We start from the raw sequence: 17735 nt of genomic DNA, 5'->3' as shown, positions 1-17735 counted from the left end.
CTGTAGACCAGGTTGGCCTAGAGCTCACAGAGATAGGCCTGCCTCTGTCTCCTAAGTGCTGAGGTTAAAGATAGGAGATACCACACCCAGCTGCTTTACTGACTTTTGTTTTGTTTTGTTTTTGTTTTTGTTTTGTTTTTTTCTTTACTGATTTTTAAAAAGAATTTATTTTTAGTGTATGAATGTTTTTTCTGCATGTGTGTCTATGTATCCCATGGGTGCCTAGTGCTCACTGAGCCCAGAAGAGGGTGTTGAGTCCTGGGAGGTGGAGTTCCAGGCCATTGTGCATCGCATCTGGGCGCTGGGAATACCATTCCTCTTAACAGCTGAGCTAGCTCTCCAGACTTGGATATTGATTTGTTTTTTTAAAGATTTATTTCTTTTATGCACACCAGCTATCTTCAGACACATCAGAAAAGGGCATTGGGTCCCATTACAGATGGTTGTGAGCCAACATGTGGTTGCTGGGAATTGAACTCAGGACCTCTGGACGAGCAGTCAGTGCTCTTAACCTCTGAACCATCTCTCCAGCCCCATGATACTGATTTTTGAATGAAGAAAAGCCATGGAATGGAAAACAAAATGTCTAGTTTTTTTCACCCTTTTTTATCACAAGCTCCTGTAACTTCTGTGCCTCTTCTAAATGGAAGAGAGGCTCTCAGCTCTTATGTGCTTTTTCCTTTTTTTTTTTTTTTTGGCTTTTTCCTACTTCTTGACTTGTAAAGGAGAGAAGCAAGAAGGGGTGCCATGGTATGCCACTCTCTAAGCCTTGTTAAGTGTACCACCTGGGGAAGCTGTACAGCTCAGTGTCACAGGCCCCCAGTTCAGAGAGCACAGGAAAGCATTGCAGGTTCCAGATGTTCCAGACAGAGGCGGCAGTATGGCTTGAGTGACTGTTTTAGCAGTCTGTAATTTCCTAATTGTTGTAGAAGTGAGAGTGCAAAGGAGTTGGCATCTTACAGGTAAAGGTCACTAGGTGTTCTGCTGGTCTGCAGGTAGAGCACAAGACTTGGCTTCTAGAGCAAAGATTCTCTGTGTTTACCAATTAGCGATATTCATTCATAACCTTCTGGGTTCAGAGGCTATTGCAGAATGATCGGATTTGTTTAGGCCGGTGTTTATTTGATTCTATGGTTGGGAAATTTGTAGCAAACGTAAATGAGCACAATACACACAGTAATGTTTCTCATGGCTGCTTTGGAACTTCTGTACATAGTATCAGTCATCAGGAAGAGGCTGCAAATTGCTACAAGGGGCAGTGGACTGGTAGATGGGAACTGAGATTTGCTGTAAATTCTGGTGGCCCTTATACCTCTGTCCTGGGCCCTGTGTTCAGCAGAATCTTTATTTTGGGCTTTGGAAGTCTTTTCTCTGCATTCCTTTTCTTTAGCAATTGTTTCATTGATTTATTTCATCATTACTGATGGAAACTTGACTGTCCTGGCCTTAACAATGTATTTGGTACATTGTAATCTTGGAGTTACAGAGCCAGGGACTAAAGGGGGTGGGGCACAGACTGGGAGACGGTCTCCTTCCTCCCTGCTTTCCCTTACACCTTGGTGCTAGGGAAGAAAATATTCCCCTTAACCTTAGCTTCTGTATGAGTATGTAATTTCAAGTGTGTACTATCCAGCAAATTTTGACTGGATCTGGGATTCTGTTATTTTGGGTGAGAATGGAATTATGTTTAGAATAAAGAAGTTGTGGGGCTTGGGGGATTGCTTAGTCAGTAGTGTGTCTGCACTGCAGGACCAGAGTTTAATTTTAACTTTCTAGCACCCATGTAGATGGTTACATCTGTAATCTTGGTGCTTGGGAGCAGAGACAGGCTGATCCCCAGAGCTCACTAACCAGCCAGTGTAGTCAGCTGTGATGTTTGGGGTCAGGGGGAGGTTTTTGGTTTTGCCTTTTTTTAAGTGAGATGGAGAACAAAGTGGAGGACACCTTGAACTCTGGCCTTCACATGCACACACATATGGACACATACAGTTCACACTCTCACATACTATCCACGAGTTGTTTAAATGTTCCCTTGATAGATGAGCTTAGAATTAAGTAGATTTCTCTTCATTAAAATATCGACACTTAGGACTTCGTTCGGCTTTATTTGGTTTGAAGCTTAGGTGCTGCACTTTGAGCCCTGTATCATACGGTACATGACTACATGGTCAGAGTAGTCCTGTGCAGCTGGTAGGATGTGACAGAGTGGGCTGGCAGGTGGAACCCCACCATCTCTGTCCCACCCGCTCTTCCATGGCCATTGCTTTGTGTGGCCTTCCTTCCCTGGCCTCTGTACCTGGCTTTAGCTCTGTGTGCAGCCTTGTGTTCTGCTCAGGCTATGGATCTTCTGGATGGAGCTTATTCCCGTCAGGACCATAGTGTCTGTATCAGGGATAGTGGCAGCTACTTTCTAGATTTTCTTATGTGTCCCATTCTCTTGATTATGGCCACAAACACATAAATACACATTGTTATCCCATGGTCCAGGAGGTTGGAGGTTAAGGGGTAGTCTGGGATGGCTGCTCATCAAGAGTCTAGGATATAGCAAATGTCCTTAGGACACTCAGCTCTTAGACTGAAATCTAAGAAGGAACAGATCTGAATAGCAGAGGTTCTGCAGATGTTCCCAGCTGTGGACAGAGAAGCTAACTCCTGTAAGTCATATATACAGCCCATACCTCAACCATTCTTGAAATTTCAAGATCTCCTTGCCTTTAAATGTCAAAAGCAGGAAAGCAGTGAAGTAAACTGATGGCGTTTACTCAATGTGTCTGGGGTTAGGGACATTTGTTGTGTACTTGGGCTTCTCACTTAGGTGTGTGAAGCACTTGTAGCATCCTCCTCTGGCTGCTCAGGAAGGAAATGGACACACAGATATCAGATAACTTCCAGGGTCACACAGTTGGGCTACTGAAGCACATTAGAACCCAAGCAGCCCTTGCCTCTGGCCTGCTTAGCTGGGGTCCCTATTGGCTGGCCGTTAGGCTCTTGTGTAGGCCTTTCTTAAGACGACATCAATCCATTTATTCTGTGAAAGCATATTTTTGTTGTCTGTTCTCTGTACCAAAAACTTTTTTTTTGGGGAATCAGTAGAAAATGTACCCAGGGAACACTTTCAGGGATATAAGCTTGGAAAAGACATATGTTGACATACATATGTGGTTTCTTATTTCTTCAAAATAGATTGAATATTGTCTGTTGAACTGTGGGCACAGGTTGTGTATGTCTTTTGATGAATGTTGTGCACTCCTTGTAGAGCGGCTGACTCTGCTGAGATACCGTAGACAGACCCAAAAGAAGGCTGATAATATATTCAGTCATCTGACTTCTGCTGTGCTATTTGTGGAATTCTTCTGTCTGCTCAATTGTTTGCAGGGAGCAGGCGTGCTTTCAGGAAACTCGCTCCTGTGCTCTGCCAGGATCTGCATGCATTGCTTGTAATGTTCCAGCTGCCAGGACCCAGGGCCTGTTGTCAGAGATGAAAATGATACATGGAATTTTTCGTTGGTTGTTTATGTCCCCAAGGCTTCACGTGGAGAGTGAGTGAGTTCCGGAAGTTGCTGCTGCTAACTGCCCTCTGCCCATTAGAGGCCACAACTGAAGGGTGGGCCCTTCTAGCAGCTCCATCTTGCTCATAGGATCTGTTTGTGGGTTGTCATTAACAAGCTTCCTCTGCCTTTGGTGTCGCTCCTACTTTTGTAAGAACATTTAATATTTATCTTAAAATTTCTAATTATACTGTTAATATGCTTAAGATTAAAAACTTTGAGTTGTTTTGAAAATCTAAGTTAGAATATTGAATTGTGCCAAGCCTGGTGTTGCAGTTCACATCCTTAGGGAGGTAAAGAGAAGGTTATCTCTGATCCTGAAGCCAACCTAGTCCATGTATTGAGTTATAGGATAGCCATGACTAAGTAGAGACACCTTGTTTTGAAAACCATAACCTAACACAAACAACAAATATGCTTGTTTGTGTGTAACATGAGGAATTGTGTCTTGAGGGTGTACTCAGTGCTGGACTGCTTGCTTAGCATGTTCAAGGCCCTGGGTTCAGGCTCAGAGAAATGCACCCTCCCCAATGTAATTGTGTGTTTTCAAGGATCCTTCGGCATTTCTGCAGTCATTTCTAGGCCATCTTTAGAGTCTGTGCAAATGGAGACTTTAGATAGTTACATAAGTAAGATTTTTTTAAGAATTATTTTTACTATGTATATAAGTGTTTGCCTGCATGTTTGCCCAGGTACCATGTGGATGTCTGGTACCCACAGAATCCAGAAGAGGACATTGGATCCCTTAGAACTGGAGCTACAGCTGGTTATGAGCCACTTATGTGGGTACTGGGAATCAAACCCAGGCAATTCTTTTTTTTTTTTTTAAAGATTTATTTACTTCTTATATGTAAGTACACTGTGGCTGTCTTCAGACACTCCAGAAGAAGGCTTCAGATCGCATTATGGATGGTTGTAGACCACCATGTGGTGGCTGAGATTGAACTTAGAACATTTGGAAGAGCAGTCAGTGCTCATAACCCCTGAGCATCTCTCCAGCCCCCAGGCAATTCTTAAAGAGCAACCAATGCTCTTAACCACTGAGCCTTTTTTTTTAGCTCAAGGAACAAAATTTTAATGATATCATTTAATGTATTAAGATATGTGTGTAATATTATCCTGTACTATTATTTTATTCATATATTTTTGTGGTGTTGTGCTCAGGGCCTCCAGTATGCTAAACACTAGATCAATATTGTATGTAAAATTCTAATATATATATAAATAATTGGAATTACTCATAGCTGTCACATTCATCTATCTTGTAATCACTTCTGAGCAGGTATTGTTGGGATGTGAGAGGGAAATTCTTTCACATGCACTTGGCAGGTCCCTAAGTAAGGACTATAGAAACTCACTAAAATTCAGAGTTACTACAGTGCCATGTCCTGAAGTTGCTGTTTTGGGCTGGGGGACTCCCTGCCCCAGTGGCAATCCTTCTGCCTGTCCCTGCTGTGTGCAGAGGAGGAAGCTGAGTGAGGTGGGTACCAGAGTGATAAATGAGAACAGTTTCCGCCAGGGATGCTTTGCCATCTCTTCCCTCTTTTTCCTTGTCTTTCTTCCCTCACTCCCCCACCCCCCAATAGAATTGGAGATGGAGAGATGGGGAGAGGACAAACCAGAGTCAATGTAATGGGGGACTTGGGGGGGTGCTCTGTTCTTAAGGATTTCATGTGAATGAGCTGGTAGGTAGTGTCACTTTCTGGTAGATAGGTCTAACCTGTTTGCAGCACTTAGTGAGAGAGAGAACTAGCTCTGTTAAGAACATGACATTTAAAATCATTGATGCTGGCCAATGCTGTGCTGGCAGTAGGGGTGCTGACATGTAATTTAGTTGCATTGTTATATTTCATGACTTTTTTGTTTTTCTCTGCTTTAGGGATATTTTACAGACTTCACAATGATAGGTGATCCAAGTGGCTCACATGTTATTATTGAAAATATTGAAGTGATTTAAGATGGTTCAAAAGTGTAACCAAATGTTTAAGACTTTCAAGAATATTTGCAGCCAGGCGGTGGTGGCCCAAGCCTTTAATCTCAGCACTTGGGAGGCAGGTGGATTTCTGAGTTTGAGGCCAGCCTGGTCTACAGGGTGAGTTCCAGGACAGCCAGGGCTACACAGGGAAACCCTGTCTCGAGAAAACAAGAACAAAAACAAAAACAAAAACAAAGACTTTAAGAATACTTGCCTCTAAATTTTTTCACCAAGTGTGTTGGCACACACCTTTAATCTGTGCGCTAAGAAAGCAGAGCCAGATGAACCTCTGAGTTTGAGACCAGCCTGGCCTCCCCATAGGCCAGGGCTTCAAAGTGAGGTCCTTACTAAAATAAGCACACACATAACTAAGTAGAAAAGAATGCAAAGAGAGAGAAAGAATCCTTGCCTGTGACGGCTGAGGCTGTGGCTCAGGCTATAAAGTGCTTGCCTAGTGTACACACACAAGCAGCATGGAAACCAAGTGTCCCGGCATACCTGTAATCCTAGCTCTCAGGAGCTGGAGCCCTTGGGTCAGAGGTTCAAGGCCATCCTCAGCTATACAGTGAGTGTAAGGTTAGTCAGGAATATGTGACTGTCTTCCGCTCCTTCTTCTCCTGAAGGAAAAGAATGCATTTTCTCTAATTTCCTTTTGAGCCTTGTTTTCCTTGGCTGCTGTCCTAAGTTGTATTAGTGTCCTGGTTCCTTAAGACTTTTCCATTCAAGGGTGACAGAGAAATTCCTTGAAAATGTTAGATTTCGTATTCACCGTTCATTCGGAGTCTTGGCAGAATAAACAGGTGGTAGAGAGGAGGAGAGCCAGCAAGGAAGTCCCAGGTAGAGCTCGCTGGTCTGTCGTGGACTTTAATCTTCAGCAAGAGGCAATGTGTAAACTTAGTCTTCAAGTTTCTACTTCACATATATAATTATGAATCAGCATAATGGAAGACCGAGATATTAGCTATAATACAAGAAAACAACACAATCATCATTTTAGACACACAGCTGACAATTTTAGGCTGTATTGACAGTTACCCTCTTACCCACCAACCCAACATTGTGCTTGGACATGAAGTGGATTGGAAAACAGAACTAGAGCTTGAGGTCTCAGCTTAGCAGGAAGTACCTGGGGCTGGTCTATCTGGACTGAGCTGGCCCTGTCCCCTTCAGGGTCCTGACACCATCACTGAGAGAGGCCTCTTTCTTTGTGTGAGGGCTGTATGGGTGAGCTAGTGGACAGGGAAGGAGAGGAGGGCTGACCTTGCTGGCTGGGAGAGTAAGTCAACCTCCTGAGGACTACACAGCAGCTGTCTGTACCTGCATCTCTCCAGGAGCCAACCTGGACTGTGGTCCGCTGTCAGGTGCACATTATTCTAGTGTGCATGTGCATGGAGAACTCCAGTGTACAGAGGGGCTGTGCAGAGAGGGGACCACTAGGTAACTGAGGCAGAGAGTAAAGCAAGAGTGGTATGTCCATCCTCCTGCATCTTAGAGGATTCTAAAGAATGTTTTAAAAATCAGTGTACATTAAGATGGTTTGTCCTCTGTGTCCTGTAAATATAGTCTGTACATCTAAACAACTCAGGAACACTTGCACTTGCTTTCTCATTGGTACAGAATACATGTGCCTGTGCATAAACATAGCATACATACACATACATGCTATACACACACTATATGTATGTACACACAGACTACATGTAATTACATTCTATATGTATACATATATACCGTACATGTGTGTGTTTATTTTCACCCCAGACAGTGTGTAGAACAGCTGAACAGAATAGAAGACTTTGTTTTTCTAAATTTTCTATTTGACTGACACTTAAATCCTTCTCTGCTGCAAGCCATTAATAGTTTGATCTTCCCATGGTATTCCTTTCCTAATAATGTAATTTCCCACTCACTGTAGAACGAGATCTTCAAACACTTTCCTCTGAGTCTGTCATGAGCCCACTCTTCTATCTCTGCAGCACATGTTGTGGTGTACCCTCTTGTTCTCTTGATTTGCCTAGAGAAAGTAGATGAGTTAATCTGAAATTTAGGAAGCATGCCTTTGACATAAGAATTATTTTAGGAATTCCTATTGCTAATTTTAAAACTGAAGTAATGAACCAGAACAAAAGGAGGAGTCCAAAAATATTCCAAAGTCATTACTAAGTTGCTTAATGAATCAATTATGGATTAAAATTGTCCTACAGGAACGGAAGCAAATCTACTGTGTTCGCCTCAGAAACACTAAGCACAGTGTGCTTTGTTGCTTTGATATGATCACATAGTCCTTCAATGCCAGAATTTATTGTTTTTCCTCTGCATAGTACTTCACACTTTAGAGAAAATGGATTTTAGCTTATAGTGGAGCGGAGAAAAGATGACGAAACCCGTGGGGAGAATTGGTAGTGCTAGGCAGTTAATAAACCAGACACTTCAGAGATAGGGTGCTAGGGTGGCCATGAGTACAAGAAGGGAAGTGTCAGTTGAAGGGCTAAAATCTTGAGACATTAATATAGACTGTATTAACGTTTGTAAAAATATCCTGATTCCCCACATTTTACTTATATAAGTGTATTTTTATTACTTTTAAGTGTGTGTGCATCTGTGCCGTAAATCAGTTGTTCATGGAGGCCAGAGGCATTATGTCCTGCAGCTGGAGTTTAGCTGGTTGTGAGGCATCTGACTGGGTGCCTCACAGTGTAACTAGTGTGGAAAAAGAGTGCTGTGCTCTTGACCCTGGAACCATCTCTTCATCCCTCACCCTCTAATTGTAGTTTTTGTTTTGAGACAAGGGTCTCATTGTAACCGTGGCTAGCATGGAACTTTCTATGTAGACCAGGCTGGGCTGCTCACCGTTTTCTTCACTTTCCTCTTTCTCTATCCTTCTATCTCCATCTCTCTGTATCTTTTCATTGTGGAAAAATTACAAACATTCAGAAAAATTGCAGTGAGTGCCTGTGTGCATTTCCATCCATCTGTCCGTCCGTCCGTCCGTCCATCCGTCTACCCATCCACTCATCCACCCGTCCACCCATCATACATACATTTATTCAATCCTCCCTCCTCCTCCCTCTCTCTGTCTCTGTCTCTCTGTCTCTTTTGCACCCGTGTGCTTGTGTGTGTGTGTGTGTAGGTAGGAAGGATAATTCATAAACAAAGCAGCAGATAGGAGTCTTTATCTGTAAAGAACAGTCTCCCCCCCCCTCCCCCCCCAGACAGGGTTTCTCTGTGTAGCTCTGACTATCCTGGAACTCACTCAGTAGACTAGGCTGGCCTTGAACTCAGAAATCTGCCGGCTCTGCCTCCCGAGTGCTGGGATTAAAGGCGTGTATCACCACGGCCCACAGTGTCTTAAGAGCACTGCCCTGAGTCCCATCTCCTCAGAGCTGATCTCTTCTTGCTGAGCTTTGATTTCCAAGCAGAATCTAGTTCAGCTCCTAATGTAACCAAGTCCCCTCCTGCGTCCACTTTCCAGGCTTACCTCCTGTGAATGTCTCTAAGAGTCCAGCTCAGTTGTCCCGAGGGTTTGTCCACTTTCCAGGCTTTCCTCCTGTGAATGTCTCTAAGAGTCCAGCTCAGTTGTCCCAAGGGTTTGTGCTTGTCTTGTTAGCTTTAGGGTGTCTTTTGTTGCTTGTTGATGACCAAAGTGGTCCACTCGGGAGGTTCTCATTGAGTCTTCCTGCTGTCTGTTTAGATTGGGCCTACACAAACCATACTGTGGGTCACAAGGAAAGACAAACAGAAAGGTCAGAACTGACTTGAAGGACATTCATCATCAATTAATCTGAAGTATATTTTTACCTTTAAGAAGAGGTAGATTTTGTTTAGGCATAGACCAGAGGAAGGCGAGTCCTGAGGCATTGATTGTATAGTCATCTGGACAAACAGGAAGTCTATAGCGGGACTTTCTCTGACCTGCCAGTCATAGAAATAATGACACAGAGCTTCTAGTCAAGTCTAAAGCTTAGGCCTTCTGCTTGGGCAGTCTCCAGCTACTCTAACTTAACCATCTAAATAGCCTATAACGTGCTATGTGTGTCTGGTTCTATCAGTTCCTTTCTCTGCTCTGCCCAGTCCCTGTTTGTTCATCTGTCTGCTCTCTGTATCTCCCTCTGCTCCTCTTCTAGCTTTCCCCCTCCCCCTGCCCCGCCTGAAAGTTCCTCCCTCCATTTCCTACTCAGCTATTGGCTGTCAGCCCTTTATTATCACCAATCAGAACCTCATAGACAATTCTAAATTCCCTTAGGCAAGTGAGGAGGGGTGAATATTTACAAAATATAAGGCTGGTGATGGGCCATAAAAATGGCAATACCAATATCCTGTCAGCAGAGACACATCTTCACACAATGTGAAGAAAAGATTACCCCAGCAGAAGCCTTTGTTTGGAATTCTTCAAGTTTCTTGTTCTTTGTTGGAGAATGGTAATTTACATTTCTTGGACACTTGACTAATTTTGTTTTGAATATTTGCTTTTCTTTTTTCTTTATAGTCTCCATTTGTTCTCTCCTCCAACTTTTCCAACCTTGAAACTCTTTCTAGTGTCTCCAGTTTCTCCTGCTCCTTCAGAACTGTCTGGAAGGAGTGGTGGAATCATCTCTCCACTCTTGAGGGTGTGGGAGCTTCATTTTCCCCATGACACAGGGACTTTAGAGATGCGAGGTGTTGACAGGGCCTGCTGTGCTCTCTGCTCTCCCACCTGCCTGCCATGGTGTAGAAACAGCAGTTATCATAGGTATCTGTTTACTTTTAGTCGATGTGTTTGGTGCTTACTCAAGGACAGAAGGCACCACTTTTAACAACTATATTTTATGTATCTATAACCACAAACAAATTACATTTGATTGTTAATGGAATTTTGCCTGATTTCATACCCAACAAATGAATTATTCTCATTTCTGACAGAGGAAACAGTAATTCTGTTTTTAATGTGATTTTACATTCACATTATACCTCAGTATAAGAATTGGGAGGCAGAAAGACACCAGTACCTAGAATGGAGAGGCTGCCAAGCATATCAAGTACTCCAGAGGAGATCTTAGCTACCCACGACTTAGTTACTGAGATCTTTTGGCATGACCTGACACTGCTGGAGGTGGAGACTGATGGCCTGGGATCACCCCTGCACTGTTTTCAACGGGCACTCCCACCCCAGACTAGAAATGCTGTCTAGGAAGTGGGAGGAGTATTTTATTATTGATAGTAAATAATTAAATTGAGGAAAAACATATTTAGGAGACCAGAGGCATAAAGAAAGGAACGAAAAATGAGACTGGTGACCAGATTTTCAGTTAAGAAATCAGGGTAATTTTATTAAGCTGAGAAGTAACAAAGATATTTAATAATAAGATATTTTTAATTTATTTTGTAGAACTTTCCAGAAGTATATATTATTGGTATATTGCAATGTTGTTTTGTCATTGTATGTTATATATATGCATGCATATATATGCATATACACATATGTATGTATATACATGTATATACACACACACATATATATATGTATGTATGTGTATATATATATAAAACCTTCCTCTTGGTAATACTAGGGATTAAACCTTCAACACTCCCCTGACTACATCCCCAGCCAGAGTGACACCCCTGTGAAATAGAGTTTGTGTATGTGCATTTTAAAGAACAATTCCCTTTTCCTAATTTTGTGCATCTTACCTGCTGTGGATTTGCATACCACAGTATCTAGATAACAAGCTTTGTTTTGTAGATTTAGCAAAAAGCTTCAATGAATGACTTTTAAATGCTAGACAGTATACAGAGTAAAAAGAAATGGCCCTCTTATGGAAGTCTTTTTTTTTTTTTTTAAGATTTTATTTATTTATTATATGAAAGTACACTGTAGCTGTCTTCAGACACACCAGAGGGCGTCAGATCTCATTACGGATGATTGTGAGCCACCATGTGGATGCTGGGGTTTAAACTCAGGACCTTCTGAAGAGCAGTCAGTGCTCTTAACTGCTGAGCCCTCTCTCCAGCCCCCAGAAGTCTTTGCAGTCTAGGAAAGGAAAGCGGTGTAATTCCTATGCAGGTGCATTAGAACAGAGAGTAACATTTGAGGGCTTACAGGTCCTAGTGAACAAAGAGTACAGCTTGTTAGGCTATGGTGGGCTGGAGGGCTGGGATGCCTTCGTTTCAAATTGCGCTTCAGTCTGTACCTGCTGTCAAGGTGGCATCAGCACAGAGTCATTCCAGAGCTGCGCTTGTGTGAGATGCGGATGGGGACACACCCGAGTGCCCGGGGCTCCTCTTACTTGACAAGCTTGCATTGAGGCCTCCCATTCCGGAGCCTCATGCAAGAGCCTTGCTGCATTTACCTTGCTATGGCTGCCTTTCTAAATGTGGTGTCATGCTTGCAGATGTTGGAAGTAAGGATGTGCTTCTGGGTTCCTTGACAGCCAGGCCTGATGCAGGTCTGTGACGAGAGCTGATTGGGGACTATAGGCTGGAATCTCAGAACAGAAACTCTCCCCACAGCCTTGGCAAGCTGGATTAAAGTCCAGTTGTCTTACATAAGCCAGACTTCACCTTGCAAAGCCTCACAAGTTGTGTAGACACTTGAAGCACGTTGTGAGCCTCCTGGGATGGAGGCTCAGCAGAGGGAGTGAAAGTGAGCAGCTGAAGCTGGAAGTGGAGTTCTTATCACATTTATTGCAGGCTAAGGCAGACAACTGAAGTGTTCCGAGAGAGGAATATTGACATACAAGTGTTCCATTTGGTATGAGATTTAAGCAGTTCGTTGGTTAACAAAAGCCTAACACTGTATCCATGGGGGTATAGTAAGACATTTAGATGAATTTTTTGATAAATGTTCATTGATACCCTCCCCTTTATTTTCTTGGAGGGAATTTGCTTTAAACAATTTAAATTATTTAAAAGAATGAATAAGTATAGTGCTCACTAATCATTTAGTAATGGTTAGGAATACTTAGCTTCTGGCTAGACTTGTGCTTATGGGCAAGTGTTTTAATGTTTCTTAGTCGTCCTTTCCCTGATCCTTTGCTCTGCTTTGGATGGCCTGGCACTTAGCCTAGGCTGGCCTTCAGCTCCAGAACATGCTCCTGCATGGCGTGTTTCCTGATTGGGGGGTTATAGGCATTTACAACCCCACTTGCTTCCAGTTTCTTTTTTTGTGGAGTAGGGATAATAGTTGTTAAGATCATTTTCATTATTAATGAATTGTAATGATTAGAAATCATACTTTTTTAAGTTTTAAGATGAACCTTCAGTTTCACTTTCCTAGTTCACAAAGCTCTCTAATTGAAACATTAGTCTTTTAAATTTATTTTTTAAATTCTGGAATTAACTTTAAAAAATGAAGATAAATGCTTTTATTTCCCCTTCTAGATTAGGGATATATCATGTATCATGTATAACTCCTTCAACCTTGTTTCTTTGAGACAACATATTGCTATGTGGCTCAAACCCAGGCTGTCCAGGAACCCATGATCCTGCTTCAGCCTCCTGAGTGTTGGATTACAGGTATGCAGTACTGTATTCCTTGTGTGGAATTCTTGGTTCATTGTCTAACCAGAACTCTGCCCAGAGCAGCAGCTCTGAAAGCCCAGAGTGGCTTAGCCCTTTTCTGAGAGATACTGCAAACCTGGGTGACACTTGTCTCCGTTCCTAGAATTAGCAAATTTTAGAATGCATTTGTAATCTATTTTGCCTATCAGATTCCAAGGTAGACTTGTAGAGGCTTAGAAAAGAATATGGATGTGCCTAGAAATAGACTTTTGTTTTTGTTTTCCAGACCAGTTTCTCTATGTAGCTCTGGTTGCCTTGGAACTCAGGCTGTAGACCAGGCTGGCCTTGAACTCACAGAGATCTGCCTGCTTCTACCTCCCTCATATTGGGATTAAGGTGTGTGCTACTACCACCCAACTAGGAATAGACTTTTAAAAAGGAGATTCTTCAAGAGGCTTGTGGGAGATATGTGGGTTCTGATCTGTGATGAACCCTTGGGCTAAGTGCCACCAGGCATCAAGATTTGTAGGCAGAGCCCTTGCCCACAGCAGTGTTTTAGCATGTGAAGTCTAGCACTGAGGCTGGGGATGGATCCAATAGCCTAGAAGGTAGTGGTGTAGTCATTGTGGAGATAGTACAATGCTTGATCTCACTCTTGTTAAGAAATCTCTCATGCGGGGTAATACATAAGCCTGTAATCCCAGCTCTTTGGGAATGAGCCTGAGGCAGGAGAATTTCAGCTTCAAAGCCAGATTGCCAATTCAGTGAGACCCTGTCTCAAACTAAATAACAAAACATGTAGCTCAGTGGCATAGTTATTATATGACTAGTAAGGTCCTAGGTTCAGTCCCCAGCCCTGTGGAGAGAAATGCATAAGCAGAGACATAAAGAAAACTGCTGTGCAGAAGCAGCTGATGGACTCTTGGGTACCATCTTTTCAAATTTGCCTCTAGATCAAATAAGATCTGTGCGGTTTTGCTCTTAGACACTCTTATGAGATGATGTTACTAACATGCAGAGTTTAAATCATTGCTTAGAGAATCAAAAAACTTGTGGGTATCTTTGGAAGATACTAATTTCAAGTTCCAGCAAAATTTGGAGACTCTCGAATGCAGTAGTTTGCTTGCTTTTCAAGTCTGTGAAAGCAGTTTGTAATGCTTAGATGTAATTACAAGATAATGCTTAGAAGCTGTTTATGGAGTTTATCAACGCCCTGCAGTGCTGTTTAGTAAAACATTTGTATAGGTGGCCTCGTGGCCTGTTTCTGTAAATGCCTCCTATTGTTATCACCCCTTTATTTGCTGCGATGGTTAGCATTGACCCATGTCGAGGTTCTGTCAGTCTTAGTTAGGTCTCTGCAATTTTAATTTAAAGTAAATTGTTTTAATTTTTTAAATGAGGATTTTCTAAAGGGCTGGCTATTTAAGAGGTTAGTCCTGAAGACAAGAACTGCCTGTATGTTGGGATTCTCTATGGCTCAGCTTTTGATTTAGCCTTCCCTCTTTGCCAGTTAATGCACTGTCCAGGAGTACACAGGGTCACTGGCACCCTTAGTCTATGAGAAGCTATTTTGAATGTTCTTTGTCAACTGTTTAGGGAAAATATATTCCCATTTTGTTACATTAGAGGATGTTTTTGATAATCTTTTTAGCACCCAGTAGATTTAATTCTATGATTCTCAACAGGCCGATTATTTGATGTATAGTTTCATTATGGGATATCTGTCCTTCTGTGTCCGTGTGGCTCCATGCAATCATTGGTGAGGCTGGGAGTCATGTTTTCTGCAGAAGACTGAGAACAGGGTAATTTAAATCAGTAAAGTGTCTGACTTTTAAGGAGGAAAAAGAAGTTATTCTAACTACTTGGAGGTGGTAGAACATTTAGATTATATTGAAAATAGCTGAAGACTAAAGTACCTAGAATTCACATTTCCTTAACCTGGAAGATTGTCTGCTTGCTTGACATATCGAAGTGTTGGCCTTAGAAACAGACACTGTTATTCTCCACAGGGAGGTTATACTTAGATCTGTCAGAGAACTATCTAATGGGAACTCACTGTTAAATCTCTTGGGTGGCTTGATTATAATTTAAAACAACCCCCCCTTTCTCTTTTATTAATGTAGAAGACTAGATGCTACTTTTGACTAGTTCAATCTGTGGCTTATTCTTCAATAATTTTCTCAGGAAAAAAAATGCAGCTCTTGCTATGAATGGTTGGACTAGTTCACCGAAATCAGGTATCTGCTCTTTTGGGTTTGGAAGCTAGTCTGGTAAAGTGGGTTTCCTCAGAGAGCTGCAGTAAATCGGATCGTTAGCAGCTCTTGGGGGGAGGCAGGGCTAAGCTGACTCTGAGATTTGTGCTATCTCTCAGGTGCAGATAAAAGTCTGTTCACTGAGGATAGAGGATGGCTGTGGTCAGGTATATTAGCCTGTGCTTACCTGGGGAATAGAATGTCCTGATTAGCTCAGAAGTGATGGGAAAGTTTATATAGAACATTCTTTGCTGGGGACTCAGCAGATGTGCAGGGACAGATGAGATATTTAGATATAGTTACGAGATAATAATGCTTAGAAGCTGTTTGTGGAGTTTACAGGTACTGCTGAGGCTAGCACAGTACTAGAAGAACATTTATAAATATCACTGAAAGACATGTCTAAGGTGGTTTTGCTATGTACCTCGTAAAACATGAACCCTTTAGAAATGTTCGTATTCCCAACAGTTATATTTAAATATGATCGATAACTCAGGAGCACTGGCTGTGTCATACTGTCACCTGTGCTTCACTCTGGTCACACTGTGACAATGTGACTGTGAGGAATTACGGTGAGGTGTAGCACACTTGTGGACAGAGGACCTCCTCCTGGTCCTGCCATGCTTGGCTGTTGCCACTGCAGCACAGCATTTTCAGGAGCTAGGGTGTGCTACAGGTGCTGTGTTGGTGTTTTAGGATCCACCTATCTAGCTATATGTGCAATTCACTGTCTTTTTTTTGTTTTCATTTCATTAATATTTCATATTTGCTTTTAAATCTTGAAATAGGAATGCATAGTAGTAAGAGAGATGAGCTTTTATGGCACCATCCTGGGGACTGTAGAGGGCCGTCTGTGCCATTCATGATGTGCCATATCAACTCAGATTTGAGTTTTTAGCAGGAAAGACAGTTGTGAAGCATTACTAAGACAGCCTATCCCACAGTGAGTCAGGGTGAGGGGACCCTGAGTCACAGACTGCATGTCCAGCATGGTTTATCAATCCAGAAGCATGTGATAACAGTTAATTGAAAGGGATTAGTATGTTAACTAAGAAGAGTCTGTGCTCTGACTTGGATAGATTTAATCAAAACTATAGTGGGAAAAGGCAAATGGCCCCCTACATTCCTGGTTCACTGTCTAGAATTCCTGAACACAATGCTTAACAGCTTTAGGTTGTTTCCTGGACATGAGATGGACCTATGGCAACATGAGTATCTCCTCCTTTCCCAACAGAACAATAGTCTTTATGAGATCTGGGGACTAAGTCCTATTTGTTTCCCTTCATTTCTGTAGGCACAAAACGTTTTAGATACAAACTTCTATGTTCTTTTATGATTCTTCGTTTTAGCCAGTTGGTTTATTGTTAGGAACATGGAGATTTCATGGTTGTAAAAGTTCCCTGGAGACTGAAGGCCACCTGTCTTCCCTTGCTTGGCGGGTCCTTGCTCTGGTGACATCAGTTCTGAATGAATCCTTGCTTATTGATGGCCTTCTCTCTTTATGATTGTCATGGGTACTCACCTTCCAGTGTATGCATGCCTGTGGTGTCTCCTGACCATACAAAGCTCTTCTTTCTCTTCTTCCTCCTTCCCCTCCTCTTCTCTTCTCGTCTTCCTCCTCATATGTAGTTGGGGTTTTGTATCTTTAATGAAAAAACAAACCTCTTCAGTAGTAGAAGGAAGAGATGTTGGAGTTAGAGGATGCCTTAAGCTGGCAATGGGCAGAGTATTAACTTTTAAAGGATTCTTTTACGATATACTACTTATATGATCTTGTGTAGAAAACAAGGTTGCATGCTTTTTTTGTTTGTTTGTTTTTGATTTTTAACTTACAAGAAGCCATGTGCTGGGACTGGTGGCATCAACCCTTATTCCAAGCACTCAGAGACACAGTATCTGTGGACTAGGCCAGCCTAGTCCATATAGTGAGCCCCAGCCAGCCAGGGTTATGTAGAGAACCTGCCTCAAAACATCATGGTGTGTGTCAGAGGAAGACATGCATGTTTATACTTAACAGCCCTTGACCTGGACTTGAATGAGAACTTCTGAGATACTTGGGAAACGGTAGATAACATCTGTTCTATTCTCAGTTGGTTAGTTTTCATCTCCATATCAACTTCATTATGTCAAGTTCATCTTTGCGTTTGTTATCACCTCTGTAAGCTTGAATAACATAATAAAATTGTTTTACATTTGATAATTATGATATTATAGGTCAATGAGTGTTAGTATCTACAGTCTTAGTACCACACTTTTGGAGATCCCTCTTCTTCTCTGATGTCCTTAGACATTTCTCCTGTCTGTTTGGAGCAGTTTTAAACAATAGGAAATTAAAATTTAAAATCAAGTTAAAGAGAGAATGTAGTGGGATGGCCTCTTGTTTCTGTACCTTCTGAAAGTCTTAGTTTCTAGTGTAGACTGATGAAAGTACTTCTATAGGATTCATATTCAGTCTCAGTCTCTCTCTCTCTCTCTCTCTCTCTC

At 42.1% G+C, this 17735-nt stretch overlaps 1 protein-coding gene and 1 long non-coding RNA gene across 13 annotated transcripts in view; one reads left to right on the top strand and one right to left on the bottom strand.

The window, feature by feature from the left end:
- Ncoa2 (nuclear receptor coactivator 2) overlaps positions 1 to 17735 on the top strand; it is a 249034-nt gene that overhangs the window by 4797 nt on the left and 226502 nt on the right. Inside the window, exon 1 of one of the 11 annotated variants that reach the window (XM_031366892.1) lies at positions 9644 to 9941. The exons of the other annotated variants lie outside the window; for them this stretch is intronic. The gene's annotated coding sequence lies outside the window, so the exon portion shown is untranslated. Of the gene's footprint in view, positions 1 to 9643; positions 9942 to 17735 lie in introns of those variants that run through there. 11 annotated transcript variants of the gene reach the window in all.
- On the bottom strand, positions 2086 to 9654 carry LOC116088183. Of its 2 annotated transcripts, XR_004117807.1 has the most exons (5): positions 9322 to 9654; positions 9002 to 9235; positions 7434 to 7537; positions 6022 to 6484; positions 2086 to 3466 (listed from the first exon to the last, which is right to left on the bottom strand). It is a non-coding gene; the product is annotated as an uncharacterized LOC116088183 (long non-coding RNA). The 2 variants fall into 2 exon arrangements; XR_004117806.1 differs by lacking the exon at positions 2086 to 3466 and having other exon boundaries at positions 6011 to 6484.

Source organism: Mastomys coucha, unplaced genomic scaffold, assembly GCF_008632895.1.
Source record: "Mastomys coucha isolate ucsf_1 unplaced genomic scaffold, UCSF_Mcou_1 pScaffold14, whole genome shotgun sequence".
NCBI classification, from domain to species: domain Eukaryota; kingdom Metazoa; phylum Chordata; class Mammalia; order Rodentia; family Muridae; genus Mastomys; species Mastomys coucha.
Note: the sequence above shows the minus strand (reverse complement) of the source record. Positions and strands in the feature narration are given on the sequence as shown.